The 11,952-nt window shown below is 43.2% G+C and overlaps 3 non-coding genes across 3 annotated transcripts; 2 read left to right on the top strand and 1 right to left on the bottom strand.

Annotated features, from left to right (window-relative positions):
• Window positions 1-1,635: 1,635 nt before the first annotated feature.
• Window positions 1,636-1,707, top strand: TRNAP-UGG (transfer RNA proline (anticodon UGG)). Its single transcript has one exon. It is a non-coding gene; the product is annotated as a tRNA-Pro (tRNA).
• A 2,154-nt stretch (window positions 1,708-3,861) lies between these two features.
• TRNAP-AGG (transfer RNA proline (anticodon AGG)) lies at window positions 3,862-3,933 on the top strand. The gene has a single exon. It is a non-coding gene; the product is annotated as a tRNA-Pro (tRNA).
• A 340-nt stretch (window positions 3,934-4,273) lies between these two features.
• On the bottom strand, window positions 4,274-4,355 carry TRNAL-AAG (transfer RNA leucine (anticodon AAG)). The gene has a single exon. It is a non-coding gene; the product is annotated as a tRNA-Leu (tRNA).
• Window positions 4,356-11,952: the final 7,597 nt, after the last annotated feature.

Below are 11,952 nucleotides of genomic sequence, written 5' to 3' on the forward strand. Positions count from 1 at the left end.
TCAAATGCTGCTGAGAGATCCAGAAGGATTAAGATTGAACAATCACCTCTGTCTCTTGCCATCAGAAGATCATTAAGCACACATACCAGGGCTGTTTCAGTGCTATGTCTTCTCCTGAATCCTGACTGGAATGGATCATAAATATCATGGGTAGACAGGTGGGTTTCCAGTTGCATTGCCACCACTTTCTGGTCTATAGTTGGTCATGCAGTCGGGGGTCTAAATTAGGTTTTTTAAGAAGTGGTCTAACAATTGCTTCCTTTAGTGGTTCTGGAAAAATGGCTGTTTGCAAAGAGCATTGAACTATTTTTGCAATTACAGGGCCAATAATGTCTATACACCCTATGAGAAGCTTGGTTGAGGCAGGGTCCAGATCACAGGTGGTGGGTCGCAATATTTTGATAATTTTAGCAATGTCTTTTGCATCCATTATGTCAAAGCTGTTCCAGGGAGAGTTGGGAGAGTCCGTCAATCTGTGTGTGGTCTGCGTGCCGCCGATTGGATGCTGCACCTCGCGGTGAGGCCAGATTAATGGAGGTAGCGTGGCACACTAAACTGTCCTGACCTGCCTCCTAGGCTTCTTCCGTGGTGCGGCAGGTCTTCTCCTTGCTGCTGCGGTGACCCTGGTGCAGGAGGAGGGCGGCTTGTGATGTGAGTCAGCCGGGACGGGTGGTGTAACATCACCCGCTTCCGTGCACAATGCACAGTGCGGCTTCTCTAGTAGTTGTTCACTGGACTCCGGTTTTCTCTCCACCTTTCCCAACGCGTTTCATACCTCATCTGGTACTTTATCAAGGATAAGGTGTTCCTAAACTTCTGCTCTTTTATACAGATTCTAATTAAAATCTAATTAAGATTTTAATTAGAATCTGTATAAAAGCCGCCCTTTTCTTATATTTAACTGATTGCTACATTACTTATACAGACAGCATTGACACTCTTTGATACAAATCAGCTACATGTTTTTAGATACAGTCCTGCAATATCTTTTATGAAACATATTTATTGTCTAATAACATTTATATATTTACTGTTGATACAATTAGTTATACAGTTGTTATTTCCACAGTCTAATACCCCCTATATATATTTGAAAGTGCTCGTAATTCCAAGATCATACCATATAGGTGGCCTGTATATACTATATACTATTATCCTTTAAAAATAGACAGCCTATGTATATAAAGCTAATCTGACATTCGCATTAGAGGTATTTGCAAGCTTCTGCCAGTGTAGATATAGGGCATCTGCTATGCAGGCGAGGGGAGGTCCTGTTAGCTACACTATACATAAGCAAACAGGAGGTTGTCTATCACCAGGAGTCTCAGCAACACACTCACAGGATATAATCACTGGCTGGAACACAGACTAAACCAGTTTTACTGCTCATAGCAGCTTCATTGTGTGTATATTACAGCTCTATTCTTAGGAGAGAGGGAGGGGGAGGAGATATACGGTCAGGACACCATCCAAGCTGACAGGTTTGTGGAAGCATAGAACAAGGAGCAAAAATAAGCTTTCAATGAATGAGAAACTGCTGAAAAGCAATTATTTTCCACTGAACTGGAGCTGGTGCACACACGGACCATGTAGAACCTGTACAAAGAGATGTCACATGACTCCTTGCTCTCAGCTGGCTCGTTGGTCTAGGGGTATGATTCTCGCTTTGGGTGCGAGAGGTCCCGGGTTCAAATCCCGGACGAGCCCAATTTTTATGTCCGATAATTCTGTTGCATAAACTGACTGCTTTCAGCTGGACACGATGGAGGAAAGCCAGATCACCACTATAACTACATTAACAGATCACTGGAATCTATAGCTTTTTCTTTAGCACATTAGACCTTTGACACAGTACTCCATATTTTTAACCCTATATAAACAAAAGGTAGCAGGTTCATTTTAGGGATACATATTTGGGAGCAATAACTGAGAAGTCCATTTTTTTTTCCTATGCCGCGGTGATGTCTCCAACCCCTTGTAATGTTTGCTAATTCCCAATGCTGTGATGGGATTCTCTGGACTGTGCTTATCAATGCTGTGATGGGATTCTCAGGTCTGTGCATATCAATGCTGTGATGGGATTCTCAGGACAGTGCTTATCAATGCTGTGATGGGATTCTCAGGACTGTGCTTATCAATGCTGTGATGGGATTCTCAGGACAGTGCTTATCAATGTTGTGACGGGATTCTCAGGACTGTGCTTATCAATGCTGTGATGGGATTCTCAGGACTGTGCTTATCAATGCTGTGATGGGATTCTCAGGACAGTGCTTATCAATGCTGTGATGGGATTCTCAGGACTGTGCTTATCAATGCTGTGATGGGATTCTCAGGACTGTGCTTATCAATGCTGTGATGGGATTCTCAGGACTGTGCTTATCAATGCTGTGATGGGATTCTCAGGACTGTGCTTATCAATGCTGTGATGGGATTCTCAGGACAGTGCTTATCAATGCTGTGATGGGATTCTCAGGACAGTGCTTATCAATGCTGTGATGGGATTCTCAGGACAGTGCTTATCAATGCTGTGATGGGATTCTCAGGAAAGTGCTTATCAATGCTGTGATGGGATTCTCAGGACAGTGCTTATCAATGCTGTGATGGGATTCTCAGGACTGTGCTTATCAATGCTGTGATGGGATTCTCAGGACTGTGCTTATCAATGCTGTGATGGGATTCTCAGGACTGTGCTTATCAATGCTGTGATGGGATTCTCAGGACTGTGCTTATCAATGCTGTGATGGGATTCTCAGGACAGTGCTTATCAATGCTGTGATGGGATTCTCAGGACTGTGCTTATCAATGCTGTGATGGGATTCTCAGGACAGTGCTTATCAATGCTGTGATGGGATTCTCAGGACGGTGCTTATCAATGCTGTGATGGGATTCTCAGGACGGTGCTTATCAATCCTGTGATGCGATTCTCAGGACGGTGCTTGTCAATGCTGTGATGGGATTCTCAGGACGGTGCTTGTCAATGCTGTGATGGGATTCTCAGGACGGTGCTTATCAATGCTGTGATGGGATTCTCAGGACGGTGCTTATCAATGCTGTGATGGGATTCCCAGGACTGTGCTTATCAATGCTGTGATGGGATTCTCAGGACGGTGCTTATCAATGCTGTGATGGGATTCTCAGGACGGTGCTTATCAATGCTGTGATGGGATTCTCAGGACGGTGCTTATCAATGCTGTGATGGGATTCTCAGGACGGTGCTTATCAATGCTGTGATGCGATTCTCAGGACGGTGCTTATCAATGCTGTGATGGGATTCTCAGGACAGTGCTTATCAATGCTGTGATGGGATTCTCAGGACTGTGCTTATCAATGCTGTGATGGGATTCTCAGGACTGTGCTTATCAATGCTGTGATGGGATTCTCAGGTCTGTGCTTATTACATGTGGCACTTTTGTGGGTGGGTGCAGATTTTTTATGACATTGCTTGGAGCTGGGGTCAGTACAGCCAGGATATGGATGCCTCCTGGGGGCTCTGGGCATCAATGCATGGATAGGGTTAGACACAGCTTCTCACTAACATTCCACTTATAGCAATTGAGATCGATGTCTGTTTGGCCGCACTATGCATGAGATAAGGATAATATTGTATCAATGCAGCCCTCCTGTGTCCCCAGTTCCTCTCTATGTCATAGTTTAGATTTAACCCAATTTAATGCTAGGATAAATGTCTAATAGATTAAAATATATGTATGCTAGTTTTAATACCCAATTAGTGCAATTTACCAGAGCTTTTATGCCATGCAGTACTTTTTTTGTACCTTTTTTTTAATTAAATAAAAAAATGATGACTTTAAAAAAAATACAATTTTTGTTAACAACTGCTTGCAGCATTTTACTCACTGAGGCTCGTTGGTCTAGGGGTATGATTCTCGCTTAGGGTGCGAGAGGTCCCGGGTTCAAATCCCGGACGAGCCCTGTTATTTTTTTTATTTATTTTTTTGTGCTGCACATCCCTAGGTGTAAATGGCGTACTGCTGTCATAATTTATCAATGTATCACTTTCCTGTAGCACAGTTGTCCCTTTCTATGGACTCTGAGTGTAAACAGAGCTGGCACTGGTTATGGCTGGTTACTTACTAGCATTAGAAGATAAATAAAAAAAATATTATTAAAGCATGATTCATAACACCAATGGGCATCTAGTCTGACAGATAGGAATATGTGATTGTGGGGAGTGTCCCTATTATTATATGGGTAGATACAGCGCTTGGAGTATGCACCCAAAATAAAACCTCTCCAAGTTTTAAAACAAAGATGGCAGCGGTGGGATTCGAACCCACGCCTCCAAAGAGACTGGAGCCTTAATCCAGCGCCTTAGACCGCTCGGCCACGCTACCTGATAGCCAAAACACACTTAACTATGCAAAAGTTACAGATATACAGGATTATTTATCTTTAGTAACAGTCCAAGTGGTGCAGGTTTCGTATTCTTAGGGCTATATTCCATTTGGAGCGAAAAGTCAGAGTGACCGGGTCTAAATCAGGTCCATGGTTCCGGTAGCACAGTTGATAATTTCTGTGGACTCTAAGAATACACCAAGCTGGCACTGGTAATGGCTTGTTACCCACTAGCATCTATACATAGTATAAAATAAAGTCCCTGGTAGGCGTCTCTGTTTGCACGGGCTAATCTCGAGAACCACTGTTCTATATAGAGCATTTGTGGAGGAAGGTTTAGGTGTAGGACTCATCAATGTATGACAAAAGGGAGCCGAGCAGTGATGATTTTATTAAAGCAAGTCAATGAAAAAAATGGACGTCCGATCGCTTTCTTGGCTTACGCTGCCTAAACCGTTAAAGATATATCACAACGATGGACTTTATACCATGTAGTGATCACATGTGGAGCCTTTCCGGTGGAATCCCAGTGAGTTTTCTACACCCTAGCCTTCCTGGCGGTCTAAACCTAACCTTCGTCATCCTCAGAATGTCAACATTTCACATGGTGCCTGTCGACCATCTGACCCAAAACCCCAAGATCTGAATATTAAACAATTTGGGATTTGAACCACGCCCCCGAAGAGACTGGAGCCTTATTCCAGCACCTTAGACCGCTCAGCCACACTACCTGACTGCAAGTGTCCTTTCAGTACACAGAGTTATGGATAGACTGGCTAATGAATCTTTAATAGCAGTCCCAGACCTGCAATATGAGTAGTCTCAGTAGCAGTCCTAAATGTATAGTGGGCCTGATTCAGAGCCGGACGCTCTGACAAGAGCGCTCGCTCTGAATCAGGGCCGTGCTAGCTCAAATAGGAGCGGCCTCCTGGCCGCTCGCATAGCTGTGGGTGACCACCCACAGCTTATGCGAGCGTCCAAAAAGATGGTTGCGATGGTCAAGACCATCGCGACCATCGGACTTGCGACGAGACCCTTGTGGTAGGGTCTCGTCTGCCGCAAGCCCGGAGTGCTTTTGGCTCTATCAGAGCCAAAAACACTCCCAAGGGAACGCCTCCATCTGACCAGCCACGCCCACCAAAGGGGGCATGCTATCACTCACCATCGACAGCACGCCCCCTTTGGTGCGAGAACTGGAGCGACGGTTTCCCCAACGCTCGCCGGGTCTCACACATGCGCACGACAGAGCAGCCTCCGTCGTGTGCATGCGCATTTGGGAAACATCGACCCGCTTGCGAGCGCTCGCGAGCGGGTGTGAATGAGACCCAGTGTCCCCAGTGAGGAGCAATTCTACAGATGCAGGATGAGTATCCCCAGTAACGGTTCTAGTGGTGCAGGTGGCATCTCCTGGCTCCTGCACCCAGAAAGACCACAAGAGGATCCACCCTTCAATGTTCTCTGTACTAGGGATGGCAGTTGATGGCTCTGCAAAAATGGTAGATGGTCCTCCAACATCTGTATGAGACCATCGATGGTGAGTCATCCATGATTTCCCCTATGCGCATGTGCAAACAGCATCTGTGCATGTGTTTAGCAGGGGCTCGCACTCACAATCAGGGATTTACCTTCGGTGGCCTCCCATCAATGGTGTAAACACTTACACCATCAGGCTATCGATGGTTGCTAACCATCGATGGTTGATGGCCAAGTTTACATTGTACCTTTTCTTGGGGCAGGGATGGTTTTCAGAGATTGATTGATGTACACTTTGTGAGAAAAGGTGATGCAGTGACCACAGGGTAATGAGGTAGAGAGTCCTGAACCTTGACAAAAGTATCAGGAGAGTTCTGAATTTGGTGGGCTCTTCCAGCGTCCCAACAGAGCGCATGACCCATTCTGCGCATGTGCAGAATAGGTCTGCGTTCCCGCACGCGGATTGTCAGCAGACTGTTAGTGATTGACAGTCAGCTGGCGTTTGTGAGTGGCGATGGCCTCCGTTTCCCGAAACGGAAGCGTGTTGCCGCTGATGGGTCACGCAGCCGGCTGATGGTCCACAGTGTCCGATGCTGCGTTGGACAACGCAGCTCGGATACGTAATGCAGTAGCTGCATTACCATAATTGCAAGGATCACAATTGCAAAGCTGCCTGCATACATACATCATATATCTATAGCCTGCGTGCATACATCATATATCTATAGCCTGCGTGTATACATCATATAACTATAGCCTGCGTGCATACATCATATATCTATAGCCTGCGAGCATACATCATATATCTATAGCCTGCGAGCATACATCATATATCTATAGCCTGCATGTATACATCATATATCTATAGCCTGCGTGTATACATCATATATCTATAGCCTGAGAGCATACATCATATATCTATAGCCTGCGAGCATACATCATATGTCTATAGCCTGCATGTATACATCATATATCTATAGCCTGCGAGCATATATCATATATCTATAGCCTGCATGTATACATCATATATCTATAGCTTGTGTGTATACATCATATATCTATAGCCTGCGTGCATACATCATATATCTATAGCCTGCGAGCATATATCATATATCTATAGCCTGCATGTATACATCATATATCTATAGTTTGTGTGTATACATCATATATCTATAGCCTGCGTGCATACATCATATATCTATAGCCTGCGAGCATACATCATATATCTATAGCCTGTGTGCATACATCATATATCTATAGCCTGCGTGCCGATTTGCAATTGTGGTCCTTGCTGAATCAGGTCCAGAGTTCAGTGCCAACCACTTCCTGACTAAAGTGAGCCTCGAATTGTGACTTTTAGTACGGAGGATGATGCCACATTGACAAGAATGCATCACCATGCTCCCGACTCATTAGTGAGAGTTTGCCCTCTCTGGGATGCTCCCGGAGGGGTCATAAAGAAAGTCGGCAAGTATGCCTCTTGTGCATTCACAACTGGTAGCAGTGAGGATTCTGACCATTGCTTGTTGGATTCTGTACAGCGCTTATTTACCATCATGCAAAACACACACCGGCTGCACAGACCTTGGGGTTAGATTTACCCAATGGTGGATTTCCAAAGCTGCTGACTGCGCTTTTGCTTGTGGGATATATACAGCAATAATACTAAATACAAAACCAGACATGTTTTGCATGTAATATTATTGCCATTTTAAATCTCGTGGGCAAAACCATCAACATAAGCTGGCTTTGGAAACTCGCCATTTAGTAAATATAACCCCTAGTGCACCAACGATGTGTGTGCTATTGATTTAGAACACCTTATAAAATACAAATTATACAATTTACATGGTTTATAGTATAAAATTCATAACAGACAGTACATAAAACAGATCATGCACAATAAGACTTACATCTAGTCTCCAATCCTTCAAGCGTTCCCTGAAAACTCACCTCTTCAGGCAAGCTTATCATATTCCAGAACCGCCCACATAACCCTCATAGCTTCCATATCTAATTACATCCCCTTTCACAGTCATCACATAACCTCACGCATAGTCTTTCTTTCACATCCTCCTGACATTTGGCCGACATTCCTGTGTGACTGGATCATGCAGCCCACTAAGAAACTCTGCAGTCTGGCTGGACCAAATTGCAATATATACTGTAGCACCTATCTTTGGGTATCAATGCCTATTTCCCTATAGATTGTAAGCTTGCGAGCAGGGCCTTCCTACCTATATATCTGTCTGTTATTACCCAGTTTTGTTCTATTAATGTTCCAATTGTAAAGCGCAATGGAATATGCTGCGCTATATAAGAAACTGTTAATAAATAATAAATAATCATGCAGTATAATATACATTATAATTTGAATTCCACTGGGTTAATTTGAGCAAATATTTCCAAACATTTTGAGTAGATAACCATACCTCTCTCACGGCATAGGGATGCCTCCTTCATTAACAGTGGTTGGCAAATGACCCCCACCCTGGTTGCTCCCAGGAACGAAATACATGGCTTGGGTAGCTATCAGAGGCACATCTTGACCAGACAAGCCCCTTAGTCCTGAGGATTGGTTGCTGAGGATGAAAGTTGGTCTTAGTCCTGAGGATTGGTTGCTGAAGATGAAAGTTGGTCTTAGTCCTGAGGATTGGTTGCTGAAGATGAAAGTTGGTCTTAGTCCTGAGGATTGGTTGCTGAAGATGAAAGTTGGTCTTAGTCCTGAGGATTGGTTGCTGAAGATGAAAGTTGGTCTGTTTTATTGCATTGTATGCCACCAGTTAATAAACCTATGCAACTGAAGGTCTAGTTTTAGCCTATGGCAACTCCTCTCTCCTGTATAACTATATATGTTCACTGGTATCAGTTGCCGCCAGGTCTTGTGCAGTAATATAGATTGATATTACAAAGCTGTTGAATACAAATGATAAACTGAAGACTGTGGGCTTGATTCAGCAAGGAACGCAGTTGCGTACATGCACGCAATTGGTCGATTAATTTGCACTGCGCATGCACCACAGCGTGCGTGCGCGAACTAGCAATTGCGATGGGAACTGCATCTGCAGAGGGTATGCAGACCCAGCGCAGAGTGATTGACAAGAAGTGCCGTTTGTGGGTGGAGACGGGGGGTGGTCGGGCGAACGCAGGCGTGCCAGTGCGTTTCAACGACGTTGCATGGGCGTGCATAAATTAGCCACTGTGTTACCTGATGCCTCCTGAGGTGTCATAGCGTGCGCAGAAGTTAGCAATTCCTGAATGAGGTCTGGGCTTCCTTAACTGTGCGCATGGGTCTGATGTTACTCGATGTTCCCGATTGTTTCGCTGTGTTGCCCTAGTATACGGATGTGAGTGAGGGGAAGTGGGCGTCCTTATGTCAGGCTGCGTACGCAATGTGAATGCAAACATTTAAATAGCACCGCTGATATTAGCAATGCAGTTGCATGCGTATAAGCAGTATAGCGTTCCTTGCTGAATCAGGCCCTGTATCCTGAATCACAGAGTAAATACCAAGTGAAAAATGGTAACTGAATACAAAAAACAGTTGTAATTCAAAAGCAGCATGCAGCAAACAGATTAGCAGGGGATGACAAACCAAGGTCAGGGCAGGTGGCAGACAAGCATAATTGGTAAATAGGCTGAGGTCAGTGCAGGAAACAGACAATACACAAACAGTGGTCAGGGCAGGTGGCACACAAGGATTAGCAAAAAACGAACATGGCCCAAAATCATACAGAGAATTTAATGAAAATGTCATTATTAAGCCACCTGGAGCTGATCCCAATAAGTCAGTGGTTTTAAACTCCTATGCTCGAATACACCAACAGTTCATATTCTCAGGATTTCTGTCTTTGGGAACAGGTGGAATTACTGCACAGGTCTGCGAAATTTAAGGTATTGAAAGCTTTTTAAAAAATACTTTAATATTCTTAATTATACTCCTGTGTACATCAAAAAATGGTATATAAAAAAAAATTACCACATCACATTTACCTATAAGGGGGTTACATAAATTTTTAAGAAAAAACAAGACGTTTAATTGTTTCTAACATATTTATTGTGAAATACAAAGAAGTGTAAATGATATAACTGTGTTTTTGTCTTAATTACATAATAAAATAACAATAAAATCAAACAATAGAAACAAAACCATAATTATTGAAAAAACCGTTAATATCTTGTTTTTTTTGTCTTCAAACTTTGTTTTGTCGCTTTTCACTTATAAGATTTTTCTGTGTCGTCTCTGTGTATCATCCAGCAGCAGTCAGCCATCATGCTGACGTCCCAACCACCCTGGTAACTTCTTAGTACATCTTTAACGTCTTAGTGTAACCGTTCACCCTGTTCTTCACTGTAGTCTCCGAGATTATTTGGGAAATCCTCAATATGGGAATTCAAAAAATTTACCTTTAAATTCATATTGCAGCCAAGGTTTCTGTAACTATTAAACATTTCCCTGACAATTTCTTTGTAGTTTGGATCCTTGACATTGCCTAAATATTTTGAAATCACTTGTACTGTATGACTGGTGTGTACTGTGTGTGTATAGTGTGTACTGTGTGTGTGTAGTGTGTACCGTGTGTGTATATGTGGTGGCAGGGGTTAAAATGAGCCGGCACAGGGCAAAACTGTGTTGCATCTGTTGTATTTGGTTCCTCCTTCACCAGCTCACTTGTAGTTGTTGTGTGTGTGCAATGTTCCTTTAGACAGTATGGGGTTTAGGCCCTTTGTAAATTTCAGCTCCAGGCCCATGTGGACATTAATCTGGCACTGGACGGGGGAAGTTTTATGACGAGAACTGAATTGCAACGTTCTATACTTCCGACTGAATTCATTTAAGACAATGTTTTATAATAAATGTAGGCAGAATACATTTATTACTTTAAAGAATATGAAAAAAATGGCTTATTCATAAATACACATTTTGCAGAAAAACGTGATGTGATATCTAAAATCGGGAGTCATTTTCGTGTTCAGAAGCCAAAAATCACATAAATTCGTTAAAAAAGCATTTTCATCGCAGACCTGTGATTGAACAAGCAAATAAGATTAACTGATCTGTAAATTAGAGAAATGTAAAAATAAATTACTTTTTGCGGGAATTTAAAAAGCATTGGAGTTGAAAATCACTGCACTCGATCAATCAACCCATCCATTACAGCGCTGATTTGTGATGCTAGGATGTTAGGGAAGTTGTGATGACAAGGCAGGCAGTGAATCCAGGGAACATAAGCTGAGGTGTATATGTATGTCTCTTTCTGAAACTGTTTCTATCTTCACCTCTGTTCATAATCCAGGCAGCAGAATCGATAAATAGGCAAAGCGAACAAAACTCAACAGAGAAATGAAATCCCAACTTTGCTTGTGCAAAGATTGGAAAGAGTGAGGGTCTTATTAAACCCACCTACAGGTAAGGTCCTTTTCATGAACTCAGCATGTGCACAGAGCTGGCACTGGTTAAGTCTGGTTACCCACTGGCAATAGAAAAATGCCAGTCACACCCACATGTCAAATGTATAGTTTGTTTTTCACTTTTGACTATATGTTGCAAATTCAGTTGGGACACCGATTTGATCCCCTTGTCTTGACTTACTGTGAACGCTCTTCAACAGAGCAGGCAGCATCCAAATGGCAAGAATGCTGCATACCTGCTGCCCACTGTAGGCATACCCATGTAAGTGCAAGTAAGAGCATGATTCCTAGCACCAATGGGGACCTATTTTTAAAAACATAGGAATGTGTAACTGGTGGGAAATGTTCAATGTCCCTGTATTGTTATATGGGTAGATACAGTGTGTGGGCAGGATACACCGAAAATTGCTCCACCAAGATATATATTTCAAACATTCATAGAAGAATGGCAGTAGTGGGATTCATCCCTACACCCCTGAAGAGACTGGAGGTGTAAACCTGTAGGTTAGACTGTTTGGCCACATAACCTGGCAGACATGTGTCATTATTTGTCTGTACGCACTCTGACCCTGACTATTTTGCAGCTGCATGTAACAGTCCCAGAGGTGCAGGATAAATATTCTCAGTAACAGTCAGTAACAGTCTTCTTCAATCCAGAGTTGGAAGAGGAGTTTTTTTATCCCTACTATCCCACGACTCTACTGCAGACAC

Source organism: Taudactylus pleione, unplaced genomic scaffold (assembly GCF_031769625.1).
Source record: "Taudactylus pleione unplaced genomic scaffold, aTauple2 ptg000393l, whole genome shotgun sequence".
Taxonomy (NCBI): Eukaryota; Metazoa; Chordata; class Amphibia; order Anura; family Myobatrachidae; genus Taudactylus; species Taudactylus pleione.